The following is a 25,339-nucleotide window of genomic DNA, read 5'->3' as shown; positions in this document are numbered from 1 at the left end:
AAGACAAGAAGAGTGTCTTCAACATGAAGGTACGTCTTAGGAGGACTAAAATTGTCCTAATAGTAGGCTGCACATTGGCATGCTAATGAACTAACCTAAAATGCCTTTCACGGTACTTCGCTGTCTTCAATACAAATTTAAAAGTAACATTAAGTATCCAATGCGAGTATCAGCTAGCCAATTCTCCACTGTTAATTTGAGTATTCGTCGCTAACAGTAAACCAATTAAACATAAGCAATTATCGGAATTGAGGTTTATGTAATTACTGGAATTTCTGGTTTTGCCGAAAGAGTACAAGTGAAAAACCTCTACAATGGGAGGGTGAATGTCGATGTGATTCAAGATTTATTCATTGAAAGAGATCAACGGTGTATCCTATAAATTTCGCTGGATGATCGAAGAGTGGAGGATAGAGTTTACTGGAGTAAAAAGAGATCAGGGAATTACTCTGTTAAAAGTGCATATCAGTTTCTTCAAGAGCAGAAAGGGAGGTGGAGAAGGGAGAATAGTTGTAGCGTGTATTAACTATATGATTCTATTTGGGTCTTTCTTTAACACTTTAAGATCTTAGGTGAACTGATTACTTAATATGGTATCAGAGCTTAGGTAGTGGGAGCGCCAAAGTTTTAAATCTTGTACGGAGAGCATTGGCGTATTGCTTACTCATCATGATTTTGTTGGCCCTTAAACTATTATGTCCCTTTGCAGCTCAGTGTTGAGGAAGAAACTATTATGCATGCTTTGGTTTTATGTCCCCTTGCAGCTCAGTATTGGCAACGAACAATTCCGGATGTTCAGCAACATGTAGAGGGCGCGTTTCATGACTGGTTAGATAGGGTGTTCGATAGCTACAATCTTGACAGACGTGCTCTTGTGGCAATGGTTGCTGGAGTTTTAGCATTGGCAAAGGAGTACCTTGTACAATGGAAGGATGCTCAGGGTCGGTCAGTAGAAGTTTTAGTTCAGTCGAGAATCGAAGGGGACGGAGCCATTTCTCAGGTTAAGCCACAGTTAGATACTATCAAGGTAACAGTCGATGCAGGCTTATGTATAGAGCAAGAAGCGTTCGGTTGTGGTCTGGTACAGAGGATCGGAAATCCGGTCGGATCCGAAGACTAATAGAGCCAATAGAGATCACTAAAAAAGAAATTCGATCCGGAAAAAATCTAATCCGATAATAATCCGATCCAATAAATAACGGATATGAATTTAGGCCGATCCGATCCATTGACAGTCCTAGGCTATATAGCGAGGGATGAAGGGTTTTTTTTCTTTTTCTTTTTATTGTAGGGAATCCGCGGCCGCTACCTTCGGGTGCGCACCGGGTAAACTTAACGGGTTCACGCAATAGCTTGCAAACCACGCAAACCAAGATAAACTGCATTTAAGCAATAACTTGCAAAACACGCAAAACAAGATAAACCTCATTTAAGCGATATCAGTAGGCATAATCATAAATTCGGTACTTGAAATTTTTATAATAAATACCACAAGATTTCAATAACAATAATCAAATTAGAATCTTAATTAACATCCGAACTTAAAATCCAATAATGTTTTATTTTGGATGTTTGTTATCCGCCTAAATTCATGGTATTTTGACTTTTTAGTATCTTTTTTAAAAAGATTTTCATCAAGACTCTGAAAAGTTAATGTGTAATCAATTAGAATATCTATTAGCCATTAAATGAATAATTATGTACTAACTAATAATTTAATCGGAGCAACAACGGTAAGCAAAAAAGTATTGATAAAAGGAAAATGCTAGAGACTCCTTCTTTTTCCAAATACTTTATAAATTATAACTTTTGTTAAAATAATATGAGATCTCGCGTACATTCATATGTTTCCATAAATTAAATCGCGACACGTGTCATGCATATCATTTTTTAACCTTTTTTTACAAAATTTGATCATCAAAGATTACTCTTGATAAAATGCTACAACAATAAATTCATCATTCTTTAATTTTAACAGAAACTTACAAAAATTTATAGGAAAATACTGTCATTTTCTTCTTTTTCTTTTTTTTTCAATAGAAATTTACAAAAAAATTTTAAAAAATAAAGTTGGAAATTAGATAAGCACCACCTAATTAACACATTATCAAAGTCCAAATTAAAACAAATTAACCAAGTCCAAATTATAGAGTTTTACTAGCCTTAACATTCTAAAGAAATTCAACTTTCTGTTACCAAACTAATTTACTAACCAACAAAAACCCTTAAAACCCACATTTATTTTTCACTCTCACAACCCTATATATCTAACTTTGTTATCTATCATCCCATTTGTTTGTCTATATTTGAAAACAATTGAACAATGAAACTGTATGGTTTTAAGCAGGAGCTTTTTCATTTCATTCTTGGATGATTCTTCTACAAGGATAAGTCCTCTCTTATAATAGAGGTAGTTACAAAGACCCTGGACCACTGTCCTCCTACTGCAAAGCTAAAACAAAAATATTAATTTCCCTCCTAGGACAAAACAAATAAACAGCTACTAAGACAGCTAATTAATCTAGAATCTTCCTTGGATCATGTGCTTCTGAATAGACTGGATAGATGGGCCTTGAATATTAGGACTTGGGCTTCAATACTCCCCCTCAAGCTAGGTGTGTTGGATGATGAACACCAAGCTTGTTAAGAAGACACTGATGCTGTTCTGTAGTTAGGATCTTAGTAAAGACATCAGCTAGTTGATTAGTAGTGGAGACATACATTGGAGTAATCTGACCTTCAGCAGCCTTCTCTTTGATAAAATGGCAATCTATCTCCACATGTTTAATTTTTTCATGATGAACCGGATTAGCAGAAATTGCCAATGCTGCTTTATTATCACAAAAAATGGTAGTTGCTCCAAGATGAGTAAGGCCCAGATCCTTGAGAAGTTGCTTGATCCACAAGACTTCACATGTAGCCATTGCTAAAGACCTATATTCTACTTCAGCTGTGGATCTAGCCACAACTGATTGTTTTTTAGACTTCCAAGCTATAGGGGACTTTCCAAGTAAGAGGCAGAAACCAGAAGTTGATCTCCTAGAGTTAGGACACCCAGCCCAATCACTATCACAATAAGCTTGGAGTTCTGCTGCAGAATCAGAAGCAAGGAGAATACCTTGATCTATTGAACCAGACAAATACCTAAGGACTCTCTTTGTAGCTTGAAAATGAACAGATATAGGTTTGTGCATAAATTGGCTCAGTACATGCACAGTATATGCAATGTCTGGCCTAGTGATTATAAGGTAAATTAGTTTACCAACAAGTTTCTGGTACACATCAGGATCAGGCAAGAGATTTCCAGCAGTAGAAAGAAGCTTCACATGAGCATCCATTGGTACCTTAAAGGCTTGCATTTTGTCATTTTGAACTCCTCAAGAATATTCTGCAGATATTTCTTCTGTGATAGAAAGATGCCTTCAGCACTTCTATCAACTTCAATTCCGAGAAAATATCTCAAGTCTCCAAGATCCTTCATTTTGAACTGAGAGCTCAAAAATTTCTTTGCTTCCTCAATTTGAGGCATGTTGTTACCTGTCACAATCAGGTCATCTACATATGCCAGAATTACAGTGAAGTTTCCATCCCTCTGTTTTGTGAAGAGAGTGCAGTCTGCTTTAGATGGAGTAAAACCATTCTCCTTTAAAGCTGAACTCAGCTTATCAAACCATAGTCTTGGTGACTGTCTAAGACCATAAATAGTCTTAAGTAATCTGCAAACTTTAGTTTGAAGCACAGAATATTTTGCATATTTCTCTGGTGATGTAACATCAAATCTAAAACCAGCACCTTCATAACATGGAGGAAACTTCATGTATACCACCTCCTGCAAATTTCCATATAAAAACGCATTCTTCACATCCATTTGATGTGTGTACCAACCCTTCAAAGATGATACTGCAAGTAAAGATCTGACTGTAGATAGCTTTACTACAGGGGCAAAGGTTTGGTCGTAATCAATACCATACCTTTGTTTATTTCCCAACACCACAAGTCTAGACTTGTATCTGGTGCTTTGTCTCTGACGATCAAACTTGGTTGTGTACACCCACTTGCACCCTGTAGCAGTCTTTCCAGCAGGTAAATCAGTAATTTCCCAGGTTTGATTACTCTCCAAAGCATCCAGTTCTTCATTAATGGCTTGGAGCCAATGACTATGACTTGCTGCTTCTTTGAAGCATTTAGGATCAGGTGCTTTACCTACTGTATTCATAAAGCATGAGAATTGAGAGCTGACCTGAGTTTTAGTTACCTTCCTCACACAATTTGCACTGATATGGCAATCATTATGCCAAGCAAGAGGTCTATGCTCTCTGGTTGATCTTCGAATGATTGATTGTTCTGATTGAGGAAGATCATATTCTGATTCTGTTGCATCTTGACTTTCATTTGGAAAATTCTCATACTCATAATCATCACAAGTAATATGTGTCTCCTTGGCTGCTTCTTGTTGCGCTTCTGAGCCCTTTACCATAGTTGACTGAAATACATGATAAGGGTATATAGATTCATAAAATCTTACATCTCTGGAAGCAAATGTAATTTCAGTAAGAAGATTATGCAACCTATATCCTTTTTGTGATGAAGAATAGCCTATAAACACACATGGGACTCCTCTTTCTTGAAACTTATCTTTCTTTCTGCTGGGATTGGAAGCAAATGCCATACATCCTATAGTTCTTAAATGTCCATAACCTGCCTTCTTTCCATAAAGCACTTCGTGTGGAGTTTTACCTCTTAAAATAACACTTGGTAGTCTATTAGTAATATGTGTAGCAGCAAGCACACAATCTCCCCAGAACTTGAGTGGCAAAGCACCTTGAAACCTCAGAGCTCTAGCCATCTCCAGAATATTTCTATGCTTCCTTTCAGCCCTTCCATTCTGTTGTGGCCTATCTGGACATGAAGTTTGATGGAGTATTCCTAATCTTTCAAAGAAGAGTTTACATTTGTAATCATCAAATTCCAGGGCATTATCAGACCTTATGATCTTTACCCTTTGATCAAATTGAGTCCTTACCATTTTTACAAAGCTATAGATTGCACTATAAGCATCAGACTTGTGCTTGAGTAAGTGTACCCAAGTCACTCTAGAGAAATCATCTACAAAGGTAAGAAAGTAACTATATTTACCTCTGTAATGAACTCTATATGGTCCCCATGTGTCAATGTGCACTAGTTCAAACACATTGCCTGCTCTTCATTGACTCTTAGTGAATGGAAGTTTAGTAAATTTTGCTAGAGGACATGCTAGACATATATCTTGATTACCATCCTTAAGCTCAATTTGATCAATCATCATCATTCTCTTTAAAGGTGTATGACCTAGTCTCTGGTGCCACAACATCTCTTTACTCAACCTAGGAACATCCTTAACTATGGTAGGGAGATTTAGAGCAGTAATAGTGTTGGCAGACATAACAGCTTTACCATTACTAATATATTCAGTTTTACTGCTGTGATCTATAGTTTGAGCTTTAATATTCCTTAAGGTCTGTTGAAGTGGCTCATTAATTAAATAATAGAGACCATGCTCTCCTTTCCCAATTCCTTTAACTTGACTTGTCAGACTATCTTGAATAATGCAGTAATTATCATGGAAGACTATAGTGCACTTCTCATCATGACATAGCTTATTAACAGACAGTAAATTATGTTTAAAAGCAGGAATATAAAGCACATTCTGTAATTTTAGCTTATTAAGCAAACTCACATTTCCTCTGTGTGTAATCTGAGATTTTTCACCTGTAGGTAAGTTAATTCGAGCTAGTTTTTCACAGGTCACAGCATTTTCTAAAACATCAATCATACCAGACATGTGATCAGACGCACCAAAATCTATAATCCATTCATCATTTTTAGTGGAATCAGCAAAATAGCATGAGACCATACCTGCATAGCTGCCCTCAATTTCATCATCTGTATCTCCTCCCCCTCTTGAAGAAGTTGGTAGCATCCGCAACAGCTGCTCAAGTTGCTGTGAGGTGATTGTAGCAATACTACTAGCTATAGATCTAGTATCTTGAGTTGGCCCTTGCACATTAACAGCAATTCGGGCTCCAGAATTAGATCTTCCCTTGTTCCATTTTTGCTGAGTACCCATGCCATTGCCTCGACCCTTGCTTCTGTGTGGTTGTTGTGTTTGAGGTTTAGCTTTAGCATGCCAGCTGGAATAACCCACAACTGTCCAACATTTATCAGTGTTGTAACCAGGCTTCCCACAAGCACCACATTGTGTTGTACCTTGAAGATTAGCAGAGATACCCATAGTCCCTTTACTGTACATCACAAGGCCTTCACTTTCATCTTTGGAATGACTGAGAATCTCCCGTTGTGCTTCTTCTTGTTCGATATAACTACATGCTGTTTCAACCGAGGGAAGAACAGCCATCATAAGCATTTGGCTTCTCTGAGCAGCATATGTGTCATCCAATCCATTCAAGAATTGGAACAACTTTTGCTCTTCTCTTTGTTGAGCAAGAACATTAATCAGAGTTGTAATTTCTGCAGTTGTTGCATTAATAGTAGGAAGAATGACCAATGATTCCAGCTCCTCCCAAAGTGACCTCATATGAGTGTAGTATTCACTAACTGGCTTTCCTTGTTGTTTGGTTTCATACAACTCCTTATTTATCTTGTATTTCCGATATCCATTGGTGAGAGAAAAACGTTGCTCAAGATGCTTCCATATATGATGAGCACTGCTCACAAACATAATAGATTTCTTGATAGAATCAGAAACCGACCCTAGAATCCAAGAGATGATCATGTTGTTGCACGTATCCCAGGCGTCCTTCTTGACTTCATCGGTTGTATCTCTAAGCAATGTACCTTCAACAAATCCCAGCTTACGCTTTGAAGATAGGGCGATTTCCATAGACCTTTTCCAAGATCTATAATTAGACGAGCCTTGAAGCTTATCAATGGTCATGAAATTGTTACCATCAGAAGGGTGAAGATACAAAGGGCTCGAGACATCAATAGATGTTCTAGTAGGAACAATATTATCAGTAGTTGCCATTTCGACAATAAAAGATATAGATAAAGTGAAGAATAAGCACACCAATTATATGATGTAATTCATAGCTCTGATACCATGAAAACAATTGAACAATGAAACTGTATGGTTTTAAGCAGGAGCTTTTTCATTTCATTCTTGGATGATTCTTCTACAAGGATAAGTCATCTCTTATAATAGAGGTAGTTACAAAGACCCTGGACCACTGTCCTCCTACCGTAAAGCTAAAACAAAAATATTAATTTCCCTCCTAGGACAAAACAAATAAACAACTACTAAGACAGCTAATTAATCTAGAATCTTTTTGGATCATGTGCTTCTGAATAGACTGGATAGATGGGCCTTGAATATTAGGACTTGGGCTTCAATAATATTCATAATAATCTATACGTACAATATTTTCTACACCATACATATCAACATTATAGTTATCCACACACAAGGGTTTTAAGCAAGAACAAGATTCTGGATTTCTCACAACAGAGTTTCTGATTTTGAGATGAAAAATATTGACTGGTAAATCAACATAAGCCTCTTGTTTCTTTTGTTACATTGATATAAATGTTTTTTTAATTATATTTTATTTAAATGTTGGACAATGTGTGGTTTTAGACCACACATTGGTAATTTCGGGACTCGATTTTAAGTGAAATTTATTACTTGGTTGTAACAAATCTTGATCAGAACGTGTTCTTATTACGTGGTTGTAACGAATCTTGGTGAGAGTGTGTTCTCCTCCGTGAGAGATTCCGTTGCAAACATGCATTTGTTATACATGTGTATAAGTTATTTATACACTTGAGTTATGTATGTGTGCATTTGATAGGGACAGTGAAGTGGAATTTTATATGAAAGTTGTACATAATTGGTAGACAGAGTATATTAATGGACTTCTCAGATACAGAAAATTTGCAGATCAAATATTAAGTGCTTTTAGAATTAAATTATCTTACTTCATTAGGACTTGCAATGAATTGGATACTGGATAATTGCATTCGAAAATTTAAAAATAAGATTTATTTCTTGAATGCGAATTTTTATTATGGGATATTTATCGATCAGGCTATCGAGAGAGACATCTGGAGCTAACTTATGGCGTTTGCCAGTGCTAAAGAAGGCATCAGGAATCAGTACAACTATTCTGTATATTTTCATTTTTGTGGCTGCAGCATTTATGTTTTCTGTGATCAATCATGTAAGTTTATATGATTTTTGAAATAAATTTTGCTATATAGTGTTTTTTGTCGCATACATTAGTAGATGATTGTGTTTTTCAATCTTTAGCAGAGTAAAGTTTATGTTGATAATGTGATTATTGTTGCCAAAGAGAATAAGAGAATTACACAGACGGATGAACTGAAGAAAATCCCGGAAAAGGTTAAAATCCAGGAAAGAGTCGAGATACCCCTTTATTGTGTTGAAAAACCTTGGAGGAAAAATGAAAACACCTACATTTTGCAGATAACTTGTACTGCTATTTTTCTTGTTTTCTTTTCCTCTTGTAAAACTAAAACTAAACTAGCCATTATATAGGCTTTACAAACATATTAAAACTAACTGCTACCCAAACTAACCACTACTAATTAATGGATAAATTACATGTCCATGATTTACTCCACAACTCCACTACCCCACTACTAAATAATTCTAAAATAATATTTTTCTCTAATAATTAATCTATTGCTAAATATCTAAAATATCTAATAATTACATAAACAAATAATTAATAACTAAATTTAAGATTATTCCAACATTCACCCCATAATCTTAAATTTACGAAGCACTTTCTCTTCACCTGTGATGCATTTCTCACCACCATCAATTTTGATGCACTTTCTCATCAAAAACACTTTGGAGCACTTTCTCTCCAAAAACACTTTGGAGCACTTTCTCTCCACAACTCTAAAGGAGTGGTTCTCCCTCGATCAATTGTTCCATCCTTTCTTCATCATTCTGAAATCTACAATTCTTTGCGAGATGCCCATATTTTTTGCATTTGTAAATGTCATGGAAAATATTAAGGATAATATATATATTTATATATATATGTATATATGTATATGTGTATTTTTATAATAGTTTTATAAGCCCTGGATCATATGGCTCTGATACCATGTTGAAAAACCTTGGAGGAAAAATGAAAACACCTACATTTTGCAGATAACTTGTACTGCTATTTTTCTTGTTTTCTTTTCCTCTTGTAAAACTAAAACTAAACTAGCCATTATATAGGCTTTACAAACATATTAAAACTAACTGCTACCCAAACTAACCACTACTAATTAATGGATAAATTACATGTCCATGATTTACTCCACAACTCCACTACCCCACTACTAAATAATTCTAAAATAATATTTTTCTCTAATAATTAATCTATTGCTAAATATCTAAAATATCTAATAATTACATAAACAAATAATTAATAACTAAATTTAAGATTATTCCAACATATTGTTCAGGTGAAAATGTGACACAAATGTGTCCATCAGATTATCCTAAGGTTTTTAGAACAAAGGAATCTAGTGATGATTCAAGCGCAAGTGCAACATGCCCTAAGTATTTTCGCTGGATACATGAAGATTTAAAGCCGTTTAAGGCAACAGGGATCACGAGGAACATGGTGGATAAGGCGAAAAGGACTGCACATTTTCGACTAGTGATAGTGCAAGGAAAGGTTTACATAGAGAAGTCCAGGAAGTCGATACAAACTAGAGATGTGTTCACAATATGGGGGATTCTGCAGTTATTAAGAAGGTATCCTGGTAGACTTCCGGATCTGGAATTGATGTTTGATACTGATGACAAACCAGTGGTGAAATCACATTTGTATCGCAGACTCAATGTCTCCACTCCGCCATTATTCAGATATTGTGGCGATCAATGGACTAGTGATATTGTCTTTCCTGATTGGTCCTTCTGGGGATGGTAAATTTCGAATTTTAACTCAACTGTTGATAAATATCGTTTCTTTTTGTGCCTTAAATATTTACTATCTTTTAGATTCTTGTGGAAATAATGTTGCGGAGCTTGAAAGATATTACATATTTATGTTTTGAACTCGGTAGAACTACTTTAAACTATATCTATTAGGATTAGATTGCTTAGAATGTAAACCTGAAAGATTGAAAAGCTGTTAATGCATTTTAAGGGCTAAAATAAATATAAAGCCATGGGAAATGATACTGAAAGAAATGAAAGAAGGGAACAGTAAGGTCAAATGGATGGACAGGGAGCCATATGCTTATTGGAAAGGAAACCCTTTTGTCATAGACAACAGAAAAGACCTGCTGAAGTGCAATGTTTCTGAAGAACATGACTGGAATGCTCGTCTTTTCGTTCAGGTAAAAAAATGAATTCATTAGGCCAGTGAGTAAACAATATCATTTGTTCAAATCAATCTGTTGAAGGTAATCGAGTCATTTTTTGTTTTTTTTTTCCAGGACTGGATTCGCGAAGGGCAACAAGGATTTCAGCAGTCAACGATGACAAATGCAGATCAATAGAATATGCAGTAAAATGGGGAAATCTCAATACAGAGAAGGTATTTTACTCCTCCTTCAGATACCATTCTCATCATAAAAGTTGCTTTTGTATCCTCTAATATATCGCAAATGCAGGCACAGGAAATCGGAAAGGCTGCTAGCACCTTCATCCAAAATGAGCTAAAGATGGATTATGTTTATGACTACATGTTTCATTTGTTAAACGAATACGCAAAGCTCCTAAGTTTTGAGCCAAAAATACCCGAAAAAGCTGTTGAATTTTGTTCAGAAACAATGGCGTGCAATGCAGAGGGGACAGAGAAGAAGTTTAAGATGAATTCATTAGAGAAGAGTCCTTCCTTGGAAAGTCCCTGCACACTGCCTTCCCCATATACACCCGAAGCTTTTGGAAAATTGGTAAGCGAAAAGGCTGGTGTAGTAAAGCAAGTGCAGATGTGGGAGAACAGTTACTGGAATAGTGTGAGCTAGAATCAATAGAACACCTCTACTGTCCAAATATTCTTGATTTATTGTGTATTTTTATTTTTTTGTACATTGTGTATACTAGCTTATAACCCGTGCGATGCACGGACAGATTATATTATTTGTAATTTTATTATTTTAATAATTTATAAAAATAAGTTACAAAAAATAATAATTATATATTATTTAGATTAATGAAGTTAAAATATTTATATATTATTGCGTATGTATTATATTATTGAAGCATTCAAAATTTTAGATAGTTAAAATCTTAAAAAGTCCTCCTATCACATGCCATAGATCGGTTTGCTATAAGAAGGCGAGAGTCTGAACATACTTTTTACGATGTGTTAACCAAATAAAACAATGTTTTGCTCATAATATAATAGTACAGATAGATTGATTAATTAGTTTGTTATATTATAATTTAAATTACTAAAGTTAATTTTGGAAGTGTTTGATTTTCTATAAAAGAGGTATAAAAGAAGTTAAGTATGATTAAAAATTAAGTTGTATAATAATTCATAGAGTTTGTAGATATATTAGATACATGATTTAATTTTTTAACTAAATTATATGTTTTAAACTTTGCTTTTGGAAGGTATTAACATATGTTTTAGGAAGATGTTAACCAACCGACCAAAACATGTTTCACTTATAATGTATAATGTATAGTAAAGTTAAGTTCTATGGAGACCACTTATTTTTGGAGATATTGGAGACCACTTATGTTCTGTAAGCAAAATATTGCACAAAAACATTGCAAAACATATTATTTTGCGAATCATGCTCTACAAAGATCCTTATTTTATTCCAAATCTTGAATATTATATATGTACCGCATGTAAACATTACAAAAATATTTTATTCTGCAAAACATGTTAAGTTTGCAAAACATTTGTTTAGCTTGCATGACATACAAATTTTACATATTAAACTTAAATGATCTTCAACAATTTTAATGAATTAGTGATACTTGTAAAACATAATTCTATAAAATAATATATTTTAAAGTGTTTTGATTGCAGAACATATGTGATTTCCAAGGTCTCCGATGAAAAAGTGGTCTTCATAGAACTTTCGTCATGTATAGTATAGATACATGTGATAACAATAGAAGATAAGGACATCGGAGACATTGAATAAGTTACAAATTTTCGGAAACTATATCATGATAGGTTTGCTTGCACAAACATGATAGCAAACCTGATCGGATACTTTATCATTTTATTTTTCAATGAGCACTTTCCAGGCCATCCCTCAGTGATCTGAAATCGATCTATCAATGCTTGCGAAGCATATTCTGCAATCAAGACCTGCTCAAATGAACAAACAACATTCAGACAATACACAATAAGACACCACTCTGGTTGTTACGAAGACAAAACACTCATGTATTACTCTTTTTAGCGCACTTCGAGTCCAGACAATTATCATCCGTTGTAGTTAATTATATATAAAGCACATGCATTGATCATTTTCGTTGTCATTTAGAACTTTACAGGTCACTTGTCATTAATCAATTGATTAACAAGGCAACAAACATTGACCAGCAATAGGAGGTCACCGAAAAGAATTCTAGACAGCTGCAAAGACCGGAGCAACTAGCAATACTTCAATTATTACAAGTGAATATATCGTCAATAATTAAGTCAGAATAACATCAATTCACGTAATATAAAATAATAAGTAAAATAATAAAATTCACGTTTGTTTCTTTTTAACTAAGTTTAGGTTTATTTGTTGATGTTTTGTTTTATTAATAGAGGATAAGATTATAGTTCTCAACAAAGAAGATAAAATTTAATTGAGTTTAACTACTCATTTTTTATAAAATTTATAATTCCTAATCACCATAATTTTTGTGTAAACAGAAAGAATTGAAATCTTTTAAGAATAATAGTCATCATATTCTATAAAAAAAATATCAAAAGTGATAAATTTCGAAGAATAAAACTTAATAGTAACTATACTCTTTACGAAAAAGGAAAAATCAGTGAAGTATAAATTACATAAAATTAATACCAAATCTTATTACTATTCGATTTTCTATAATTACATAAATATATAACATTTATTTTTTTGTTAATTTTTTAACTTTATCAGGGGATTCCTTATAATTAATAACTACATAAATAAATTATTAACCTTTATTAATAAGAAAAACCATTATTTAACTGGTACACAAATATTAATTTATCAATTTTTGGTTCCACTGTTTCACTTATTCATTCATATATATGATATATCTTATAATTCAACTTTTATATGTCTTTTTAATTTTACTAAATCTTTTGATTACAACCTTTATTCGTGTCATATGATTATATTATGTTTTGTTATATTTTTATTATCTTTTATTCATACATATCTTATAATTCTATTAAATTTTATTTTATTTTTAATTCCTTATACTTTTACATGTTTTATAATTTTTTAATTTTTTTTTCACCCTTTACTTTAACCTTTGTGTTCTTAATTCTTTTGGTTTCTATGGATTCTTGGTTTAACTCTTTTTTGAATTTCATTATAATTCCAAATATATAATTTTTATTCTTCTTTTACTTTTATATGACTTGTAATATTATTTATATTATTTTACCCATTTTTTAGTTGCAATTCTTTTATTGATTTGAACTCAGTAATCCTATTTCTTATATAACTTAATAGTATATTTTAATAAAATAATAAAATTTAAAAATTGTATAATAATTGTAATATTTTTATTATAATCATAACAAAAATCTCGTGCTTACTAGTTTGGGTTGGGTTTTCGGAGTAAAAATTAAAAAATTGAACATGACACTTATATTATTATAATTTTAAAAATTATTTAAATTAATTAAATCGGCCCCATGGGTTATTAACTAGTATTTATTATATCAACATTCATCATAATTTCATGTTGGGTTTCCCACAACTATATGATATTAATATAATTTTATTTATTCTTGATCATTTAATAAATTTAAATTTTTAACATCAACGCTTTAATATATACTAGTTTAAAACTCGTGCGAGGCACGGATCACACATTTTTTTAATATTATATACTCCCTCGGTCCCCCTCAATTCTTTACATTGGGGGGACGGAGGCTCGGCACGCGCTCTTATTAAATGTATTTGTATAATTTTTGTATAATTTTTTTTAAATTTTTTTTTCTTCTAAATAAAAATATAATGTTTAAACTTTTATACAAAAAAAGAAAATTTTAAAAATAAATTACGGAGATATACTTTATAGTTGCCTTAAAATGCGTGTCAAGGATGTGAAAAAAATGTAAAGAAATGAGAGGGACGGAGGGAGTAATTTTTAAAAAAAAATTGAATTCAATTTTTAATTTTGTTCATTTAAAAATTTAAATGAAATGACTTCATAATAATTATATTAGTAGACGTATATGTTCATAACTTTTTAGAAACTTTAAACTTATTTAAAGTGATATCATTGGTAAGGAGGAAATATTATTATAACGAAATTATCATTTTATTGAGGGTAAAAATATAATGTTACAGCAGAAACAAAATGGTATGCAGTGAGAACCGGTTTCCACTGTCTTCAATTTTTAAGATTATATGATTTCCCCAATCTGGAAGACTTGGAAGCTGGGGACGGAGCTTTCCCTTCTCTCACACAATTTCAAAAATATATGATTGTCCAGACCTGAAGAAGATTCCTGCACAACTAGCACAACACGAAAGCGCCTGGGTTCCATGACTTCACTTTTTAACTTTGTTAGATGCTATGAAGTACAGGATAGCTCACGGCAGTTATAATAAGATTTAATTACGGTAATATAAGTGATAAATTTCCCAATATAAAACTTAATAGTAAGTATACTCTTTACTAAAAAGGAAAAATCATTGAAACATGAACTACATAAAATTAATACAAAATGTTATTACTATTGGATTCTCTATAATTACATAAATATATAAAATTTATTTAATTTAGTTAATTTTATAACTTCATCCTCGGATTACTTATTATAAGTTATAACTACGTATATAAATCTATCTATCTATCAATTACTCCTATATAAAATATGATATATTGAAAATTTTGGTATGGTGCCTATTTTTTGGTACACGCTAATTTTACCGAATTACCCCCACTTTACTTAAAAAATTTATTTAATTAAAATCGATTATTAGTAAAAAACTTATATTTTATAAACACCTCTAAAACAATATTTGTCATCAACCACCTAATAGAAGTGAAACAATTTTATGTGAATTGCATAACAATGAGTACTATCTTCATTGCGTTATTTTGTTATTTGTACGATCAAAACAAATGGTATGCCATTCCTTTCTCCTCTCAGATAATTTTTACTACTTAATTAGGTGCATAATCGATTGCTTATATGCATGCAAAAAATATATTGATTAAAACATGTTTATCGTTTGGCATGACTCTCGAAAGAATATTACATGATTGGCCATGTACAAATAATAATTTCATGTACTGATGTGGTTGGTCGATGGGTCAATTCTAATTGACATTGAAATTAATTTTTTTATTAATTTAAATTCTATTTAATATCAAATTTTTATACTAGGCTATTTGATATTAAAGTAAACTTTTTTACCAATTTAAATTCTGATTCATATTAAAATCTATGTTATATTAATTAATATTGAAACCAACTTATTCTACTAATTTAATTTTTATTTAATTAAATTATAAAATAATCGTACTATAAAAATAAAACCAGATTAATTATTATATAATCGAACTATAAAATAGATATTTTTATATCTGCTATATAAATGTTATTAATATGTTTATCTATACTATCAAAAAAAAATTTGTTGCTTTGTATAAGGGTCTCGAGATAAAACAAAATAATCTACACATTTTATCTGGGTTACAATAAAATTATATTATTGATCAAGACTAAAATAAAATTTATAGCAAACTAAATTTAATTAGTTGGATTCAGTTAATTTAATATAACGTGCCTCGATCTGACAAAATAATAAATACTATTAATTCGACTGAAAAATTATATTATTGGGCCGATTTAAAATAAGATAATATGTACAATTAATCCGGACTAAAAAGATGTATACAATTGATCCAAACTAAAATAAAACTGAAACGAACACATAATTCGACCAAATAAAATAAAATCATATTTATTCATCCTAAAAGAAAATTATCTTATTATTCCGTGAATAAAAATATTTAAATGGAACTAAAAATAATTAGTTAGATTTGGCTAATGTAAAAAATATAATAAAGTAAATTATTGATTCGAGATTAAATAAAATAAGATCAGATAAAGCGTAATTTGTATCTATTTCTATTACTATCTATACTATTATATTAAAGACGAAACATTGAAAGTTTGGTTGTTGGTCGTTGTTGACCGTTAGATTTATTCTTAAAAATTAGTATTATTTAAGAGGTATAAGGTTCGAATCATGCCGACAACATATTAAAATTATAAAAAAAATTAGTATTTTTTAAAGAGGTATAATCAAAATTAGAATTTACAATATATATGATAAAAACAACCGTATATTGCACGGATTATATACTAGTCTATTACTATTATATAAAAGACGAAATATTAAAAATTTTGCTACATGCACGTTGGATTTACCGAATTACCCTTATTTAATTTAAAAGTTTTATTAACCTTAGTAATCAAATTATAATAGCAAACGAAATCAAAATCGTTTTCAAATATAACACGTTATCTTTTTTATTTCTCTTAATTAAAACAGCTTCTCTAAATATCACACACAAGTTTATTTAATAAAATAGAATTCTCTATACTCTTATATAATAAATGAAATATTGAAATTTTTGATACGGTATCTGTTTTTCTGGTAATGTTGATTTTACTTAACTACTTTTTTTAAAATTATCTAAGTACTCTTATTTATAATTTTTTATAAAATATACATAATAATTAATAAAAGTCGATTAAATAGGATAATGGTGACACGCCTTGATTTTCACGATACGAATTCACATATAGTACTAGTTGTTATTGTTGTTTACTTCTCCATCTTCCCAATTTATTAGTGACTATTTTAATCTAAAATATAAAAAAAATTATAAAAATATACTATGTCAATATTCAATTTAAATACGGGTCTGCTAAGTTTAAAAATATTTTTACCAAAATAAACAATAATAGTATTCAATGTAATTAAAAAATATATAACAAAAAAAAATACAAATACATAAAATAATAAATATTAAAAGTAAATCGTACATTGTACATGGAATAATCTATATTATCATATTAAAGACGGAACATTAAAAATTTGGTTGTCGGGTTGGTTCGTCGGTCAATTCTAAGTCTAATTGAGGTCGAAATCAACTTAGTTTAGCAATTTAAATTCTAATTCATAGTGAATTCTACATTATTCTCACTAATATTAAAGTCAAAAAAGTTTGAATTCTAATTCATATGTAGTTCTATAATACTCTAATCTATATTGAAGTCAACTTATTTTGTTAATTTATTTTTATTTAATTAAAATTCTAAAACAATCGCTATTATAATAACCAATTTATTTAATTTTTAATTAAAATGTAACATATATATTATAATAATCTATTATATATAAAGATATTATATGTATCTATATTCATACAATCAGAAAATAATTTACTGCTCGGTTTAATGGTCTCGAGATAAAATAAAATAATCTACGCTTTTCATTCAGGCTAAAACAATTATACTATTCATTAGGGGTATAATAAAATTTAAAGCAAAAAAATATAATTAATTATATTTGTTCAATAATAATGGCTGAAAAATATATATTGTTGAGTCGCGTTAAACCAAAATAACATAACCTATTTATCATGCTAAAAATTAGAAACAAAATAGTTTTTATTAACTGTTTTGTTATCTAAAATAAAATCAAAATTAAAGTATAATTCGACCAACTCAAACAAAAATATATATACTATTAATTTATTTGGGTTAAAACAAAATTATAATAATAATCCAGACTAAAAATAATTACAATCAAACTAAAAATGCTTAGCTGAATTTGGTTCATGTAACAGGCCTAAGTTGAAACACAATAATGTATATTATTGATTTGGGTCTTCGCTTAAAACACAATAATATAAATCATTGATACAGGGCACAATAATGTAAACTTTTGATCGGAGATAAAATAAAATTTATATGAGATTAGGCATAATTTGTAAACTATTGATCTGAAATAAAACTTTTAATTAAATTATAATATTTTTTGTAAATACTCATATAAATATCAATTTAATTACATTCAATATGATGTTATCTTTTTTGAGTCCCTCTAAATAAAAAATTCATGAACACATATATGTATTTATATATTTATCATTAAATCATATTATATAAAAATTTTAAATGAACGAATTACGAATTCAATCCATATTAATTTTTTACCAAAATATATAAAATTATATAAAAATGTGCATCACACGGGTTTTATGCTATACTGTTATATTAAAGATAAAATATTGAAAATTTAATTGATATTCATATTTTGTAAAGAATACGCATCTCCGTCGACGATAACGAAATACGTATTTTCAACATGTGTATTTGTGTTATTGTATATAGTGAATACGAATGTCAGAAATACGTATTCTTTACAAAAAATAGAATATGCATACACATGCGTAATTAGTGGGTATTTTGGGCGTAATGCCAATTGACATTTTGGGCACTTGAAACTGGAAGTAGTGCATTTTGGGCATTTTTTCATACTAACGCGATTTTAAAAAAATTATACTATTGAACCAGGTTAAAACAAAGTTAAAATATGAAAGATAATTTGTTAGTCAATATAATGACACTCAAATAACACAAAATAATATATACAACTCATCTGAGTCAAAACAAAATAATGTTCCACCGGAGCAAAAATTAAATTTAAAATAAACTAAATATAATTACTTGGAGTTGGTTGATATAACAGGTTTTCTTATTCCTTTAATATCTATAATTTTTTATTAAAATAAAATCCCAGCAACCTAAATAATTCTCAATTAAAGTATTCTAATTAAAACATGATCTATTGACCGGGACGTGGTTTATATCTTCGGAAACTATTTAGTTGGACCAAGTTCTGAACCATGTATTTTAAAACCTAATTTAATAACTATTATAGTTTTAACAAACTATTTACATATTTTCACATGCCAACGGATCATAAATTGCTATTTTAATAAAAATATATTCGGGTATTCTTAAGTAATATTTAAAAAAAAATATTTAAATGATAATTATTTAAAATAACCGTGCATTACACGAGTTATAGGCTAATATTATATAAAAGACGAAATATTAAAAATTTTGGTAAAATACCTGTTTTTTGATACAAGTTGAATTTACCGATTTATCCTTATAATAAATTTTACATACATACTAATTATAAATAATTATCCTATAATTTATACTCATATTCTATGTACAATTCTCTACAACCGAATTCGAATCTCTCTCTCAGAGACTCAGATAATTCTCGCATGTACCCTCATCCTGTTCTGACAGTTCCAAATAATAAGCCAAAGAGCTCGAGACACAACCGATTTTTAATTTCAGGAGCGTACAAAATTTGGCCTTTAACAGAATGAATAAAGAGTGAGCAGCGAGGGAGAAACATCTAATAGGGTACACATATTGTATCTCAATATCTCTGATCCAATATGTTTCTTTGAGTTAAATTAACGGTGATTCTTTTTATTATATTTAATTTAAATTCTTTTTATTGGGTATTAAAGTTAAAGTTTTCTGTACATTTAAATTTTAATTTATATTAATGTCTATATTATTTAAATTGATATTGAAATCAACTTATTCTTTTAATTTAATTTTATTTAATTAATTTCTATAACAATCTTTACTATAACAAACAATTTAATTATTATTATATATAATATATATCTATACTATTTGTCAAAATAGTATATCTATCCTGTGAAAAGTTAATTTATCAAAATCATATATACTATTTGTCTGGGTTAAAATAAAATTATCATATTGAACAGGATTTAAAAATTAAAATCAAACAAAAAAAATAGTTGGATTATGTCGCTCGCTTCTATAAGAATTTGAACTAATTGTGTTGTAAACTATTGATTCAGGATATATTGAAATTTATACCACATTAATCATAATTCATATATTATTGATTGAAACTAAAACTTAACTTTTAATTAAAATATAATTAAGTTTTTATAAAAACACGTAGTAATATCAATAAAATTATATCGTTCAATAAGTATTATTGTCTATTTCAAATATCTCTTATTAAACAAATCATGAACATATGCGAGTACTAATATATTTATCATGAAATCATATCATTTAAAAAATTTAAATGATCAAATTTAAGATTTTAATTCAAATTAAATATTTTTAAAAAATTACATAATATTAACAAGAGAATAAGGATAACCTTATGATACTTTTCCTACGTCACCATAAATACACGTACAAGTAATCCTAATAACTTATTACTAAATATTTACTTACCATATATTTTGCATGTACTTAAATTAGGAAAGTAAGCAATTCAATAAAAAATATAATAATATACTAAAGTTAACCATTATCTTAGAAAATTTTCCTATCATTAACCTTAGATCCTTATTCTCTATTAAAAAAAGATTTTAAGTTAGTTATATTATAATACACAAAACATTAAAAAATTAATTGGTTGGTTGGTCATTTGGTCAATTCTAATCTAATTGATATTATTAGTCCGTCAATTCTAATTCTTATTGATATCAAAGTCTTCTCTAACAATTTAAATTCTAATTCATATTAAATTTTATGTTATTCTAATTAATGTTAAAGTCAATTTCTTCTAATAATTTAAATTGTAATTCATATTGACCAATTTAATTAAACATAAAAATAGATATTATAGATATCTATAAATATTCTACCAAAAAATTATTTGTTGCTCGGTATGACCACGAGATAATATAAAATAATTTACACTTTTCATTCGGGGGCTGAAATAAATTATATTGTTGATCCGAGTTAAATTAAGATTTAAAGCAAACTAAATATAATTGGTTAAATTTGGTTGGCATAATGTGCCTCGGTTTAAGATATTATAGATCCTCGCTAAAAATACTATACTATTACATCGGATTAAAAAAATAATATATATTATTCATCCATGCTAAAAAAAATATTATATAATATACCCAAACTGAAAAAAATTAAAATAAAAATAGAATTCGACCGACTAAAACAAAATTATTTATGTTATTTATCCAGACTAAAACAAAATTATCCTATAAATTTTGCATAAAAAAATTAAAATCAAACAAAAAATAATTAGTTGAATTTGTTTGTGTAATGAGCCTCAAGTTAAAACATAATAATGCAAACTATTGATACGATATAAAACCAAATCAATAACATATTAAACATAATTCGTATACTTTTATGTGAACTTCAACTTAAATCTCCGTTATAATATATTAATTGTAATATTAATAGTTTGGTTGATCAGTTGAGTCGGTCAATTCCAATTATAAAGATATTAAAGTCAATCTCCTCTATGAATATAAATTCTAATTTATATCAAGCTCTATTTATATATCTATCTGTGTATTTGTCAATCTATCTATAATATACTATATTATACTACACAAAATATTAAAAATATCGTAGTAGATTTGTACATGCTAAAATTATGTAATTACACTTACTTAGATTTAGTATATTCCAATCCAAATTATATCAAAGTCCTTAAAAAATATCTACTTCTAATTATAATACGACAAAGATTCAATACTTAATATTTTCAAACACCGAGGAATGAACCCCGATAGACAAATTATTCCCAAAAATATCAACAAAAATAAAATTTCTCAAACTCATAAAAAAATCCCATTATTAGACCTATACAAAGCACTCAAATTACTCAAACTTCCATAACTATTAAGAATACCATCAACAATCTGAAAATACACCAAGAGGGGGGTGAATAGGTGATTATGACTAACTAAGATTAGTTTTAAATTTTACCCGATAATAGCTTCCTGAAATTTTATAAACATTTCAATAATGTGACAATGATAGTAAGCTGAGATGACTAAATGCAGTGCAGAAAATAGTATGCGGAAAAGTAATAAGAACACACAAGAATTTTAGTCAGGTTCAACCCTAATCCCCTATGGTCTACGTCCAGGTCCCCTACCAACTTGGTAAGAGAATATATTATTGAATCAGAATAAGTTAACAATTACAAGATACAATAATATATCTCCATTTATCCCAGCTGCTGATAATGGCTTGCTGAAACCCTGTTTCTGAACCTGCCCTCTAAGTACTATACTACCCCGTAATACAAACTTTTGTGGCAATAGTTCACCAAACCCTTGTTTCCCTTAGCCAACTATCCAGCAACTAATCAATACAAATTGAACAATACAAATCGAATAGTAAAGAGATTACAACTCAAACTATAGACTCTCTAAGATATAACGTGAATATATAATTAAGAGCTCGAGAGTATTTTAGAAACAATAAAGTTCAGTGATTTGTGAGTTGTGAGTATTTTTGCTGCAATTCGTCAATCATAAAAATTGCAAGAAACCTCATATACAAACATACACTAACGTTCAAAACAATCTCAACAATTTACAACGGTTAGAATCCAATTCTAACGTTTAAATTAGTTAGGATGATTTTCAACGTTCAGGTATCCGTTTGATAGAAGAGAGAAAGAAAGAAAAACGATCAGAAAAAGTCTCTTCTATTTTGAAAGAGTATAAAACGTTTTTAAACATATTTGTAGGAGATAGAGTTTGAAAAGAAAACAAACTCCTACAAATTAGGAACTGTTTTAAAGCTAGAAAATATTTTATAACTGAGCTCTATTATATATAAAACATGTATAATATAATAGAAAAGTCCTTACAATTTACTAAAAGAAGTTCCTGAATTTTCTCATTTAAAATCGACTTCCATGTTGATTCTGGACTATTCATCTTGGCTTGCTGTTATTCTGAATATCGTGATCATAGCTTGCAAAGATAGATTACTGTCGTATGACAGCTTGCTGTCATGATGCTTAAACAACAATGGCATTATCCTGCAATCAAAACTAAGGAGTTACACAATCAAACATCAAAAATCAAAGATCTCAAGTCCACTCAACTTTATCCCAAAACACTCCGGACTCTGAAAACAAAAACTGTATGTACTGGGCTATAGAATTTTCTGAACCTATTTAATGGGTCAGTTTATGAATTTATTTATTTTAAAATTTAATATTATAAATAATACACTTATTCAGACATAATTATTTTTTAACAGATACATTTAATAAAATATTATAATAACAAAATATAACAATTATTTAAAACAACCGGGGTTTTAGGTTAGTATTATTATATCAACTTTCATCATAATTTCATATTGGGTTCTCCACAACTACATAATATTAAATTTAATTTTATTCAATCTTGATCATTTAATAAATTTAAATTTTTTAACATCAACACTTCATTATATGTTCATTGTAGGGTTGGGACTGAAAACAAATTTTATTTTACGAGTTTATTACTTTATCAAGAATAAAAATACATTGTGTTCATTATGTTGGACCAGAGAAATATATTATTTTAGCGGTTCAACCGTAGTTGTGAACTTAAAATTTCTAAACAAAGAAAGATAGAGTAATTTAATTCTTAGGATTACAATTAATAACAATGAGAAAATTTTTTCTAGTATAATAATTCGGGATTATAATCCCAAAAAAGCTTGACAACAGCATGGTAAGCAACAGGGCCTAATGATATTGTAAACCTCAAACCCCAAGTTTCATTCAGAGCATACTACTACACTTGACTGTTTATTTCATTCCTTTGCAACAATTGGTAAAATTGAGCTCTAAACAAAGAGATTCACAGACCACATTACAGGTGTTTCGTCCCTACAACTTGGATAGCACTGCATGACTCTGCTTAGTTACTTGGTTTTACAACTACTGAGTCAGCGCAGCTTTGAGTTCCAAGATAAATGCATGTAATTTTCGACTTCTATTCTTAATAAACTTTGTTTTTAACCCAAAACGGATTATATTTTTTGTAAATTTTATTTTCTTTTTAGTTATTGTTCATCCAATCGTAATTTTTATCGATAACTAAGTAATATAATATATACTATATTGGAAAAGCTAATTATAAGATAATTATCAAATTATATTAATTACTATTAAATTAAATTATCTAAAGAACATATACTTGGTTCATAAAATAGAGATATAATTCGTTTCACAAAAATAAAATTAATATGTTAGATTTCTATATCAAGTAAAACAATGCAAAATTAGAATTATAGTGGAAAATTTCATATTTGATTTGATTCTTTTTACCCACATAACAATTTTTTACAAGTATCAATTTAATATTGATATTAATATATTAATTTTAATTCGTGTTTTGCACAGATTATGAATAATTCTCAACATATATTAATTTGATGTTTTTAGTCTTGGGCCCGTGTGTCGCACGGATTATCAACTATCTATATTAATAAGAAAATCATGTTTATGTTCCGAATCTTGGTACTTACTAGAAAATTATACAATTATTTTTAAAATTTTATGTAATAAAATCTCAACCGACCTGTAAATTTTATTTCCCTTCAATTTTTATTTGTTGCTCAACATCCAAACGTCGGTTTACTTTAAAATAATTTAGTAAGTTAATATGTCATATTTATATAAATAAATAATTAGGTGCATGTATAAGTAGAACTATAGGTTGAAATTTTATAGTTACACTTAACTTCAATTTTTTTAATTACATATTTTAACACATTTTATATATTATATTTAGATCTATATTTTGCACGGATTATAAGTTTCAGTTTTAAATAATTAATAATGTGAAACTATTATTTTGGGGAAGTTAGGGCATCATGTCTACATTTGATCAAATTATTGTAAGTGCTCAAAATCTATATCTTACTTGGAAAATTGTGGTCGACCCCGACAGGTAACGTTGATGATGAGCATAATCAATAGTTCTCTATGATCAGAAACCTATTTATCCATGCTTACAAAGCATATTCTGCGAGCAAAACCTGAAACCAATATTTATAATCTTTTCCAGGCCTGTTCTCTACGATCTGAAACCAATTTATGATTTAGCACTTCCCATGCCAGTTCTTTGTGATCTGAAACCAATTTATCCATGCTTACAAAGCATATTCAACAAATATTTTAACCATTTCACGTAATATGTAGAACATAATATAAATGTGACTAAAAACATCTTCAAGACACACCAATTGATTGAGGTATATCGGTTTTGTCTTTCTCATTTGGATTTTAATTAATTTCAAGTCCAACA

At 29.4% G+C, this 25,339-nt stretch overlaps 1 protein-coding gene, 1 long non-coding RNA gene and 1 pseudogene across 3 annotated transcripts in view; all 3 read left to right on the top strand.

Moving 5' to 3' along the window:
- The window catches only part of LOC141672096 (glutathione S-transferase T1-like), a 272,410-nt gene that overhangs the window by 28,464 nt on the left and 218,607 nt on the right, over positions 1-25,339 (top strand). The window lies entirely within an intron of this gene.
- LOC141672107 (uncharacterized) lies at positions 7,072-8,436 on the top strand. 2 transcript variants are annotated; one of them, XR_012555359.1, is made up of 3 exons: positions 7,072-7,537; positions 8,084-8,216; positions 8,306-8,436. It is a non-coding gene; the product is annotated as an uncharacterized LOC141672107 (long non-coding RNA). The 2 variants fall into 2 exon arrangements; XR_012555360.1 differs by having other exon boundaries at positions 7,076-7,537; positions 8,309-8,429.
- On the top strand, positions 9,492-11,106 carry LOC141672094 (uncharacterized; annotated as a pseudogene).

Source organism: Apium graveolens, chromosome 7 (genome assembly GCF_009905375.1).
Source record: "Apium graveolens cultivar Ventura chromosome 7, ASM990537v1, whole genome shotgun sequence".
NCBI classification, from domain to species: Eukaryota; Viridiplantae; Streptophyta; class Magnoliopsida; order Apiales; family Apiaceae; genus Apium; species Apium graveolens.
Note: the sequence above shows the minus strand (reverse complement) of the source record. Positions and strands in the feature narration are given on the sequence as shown.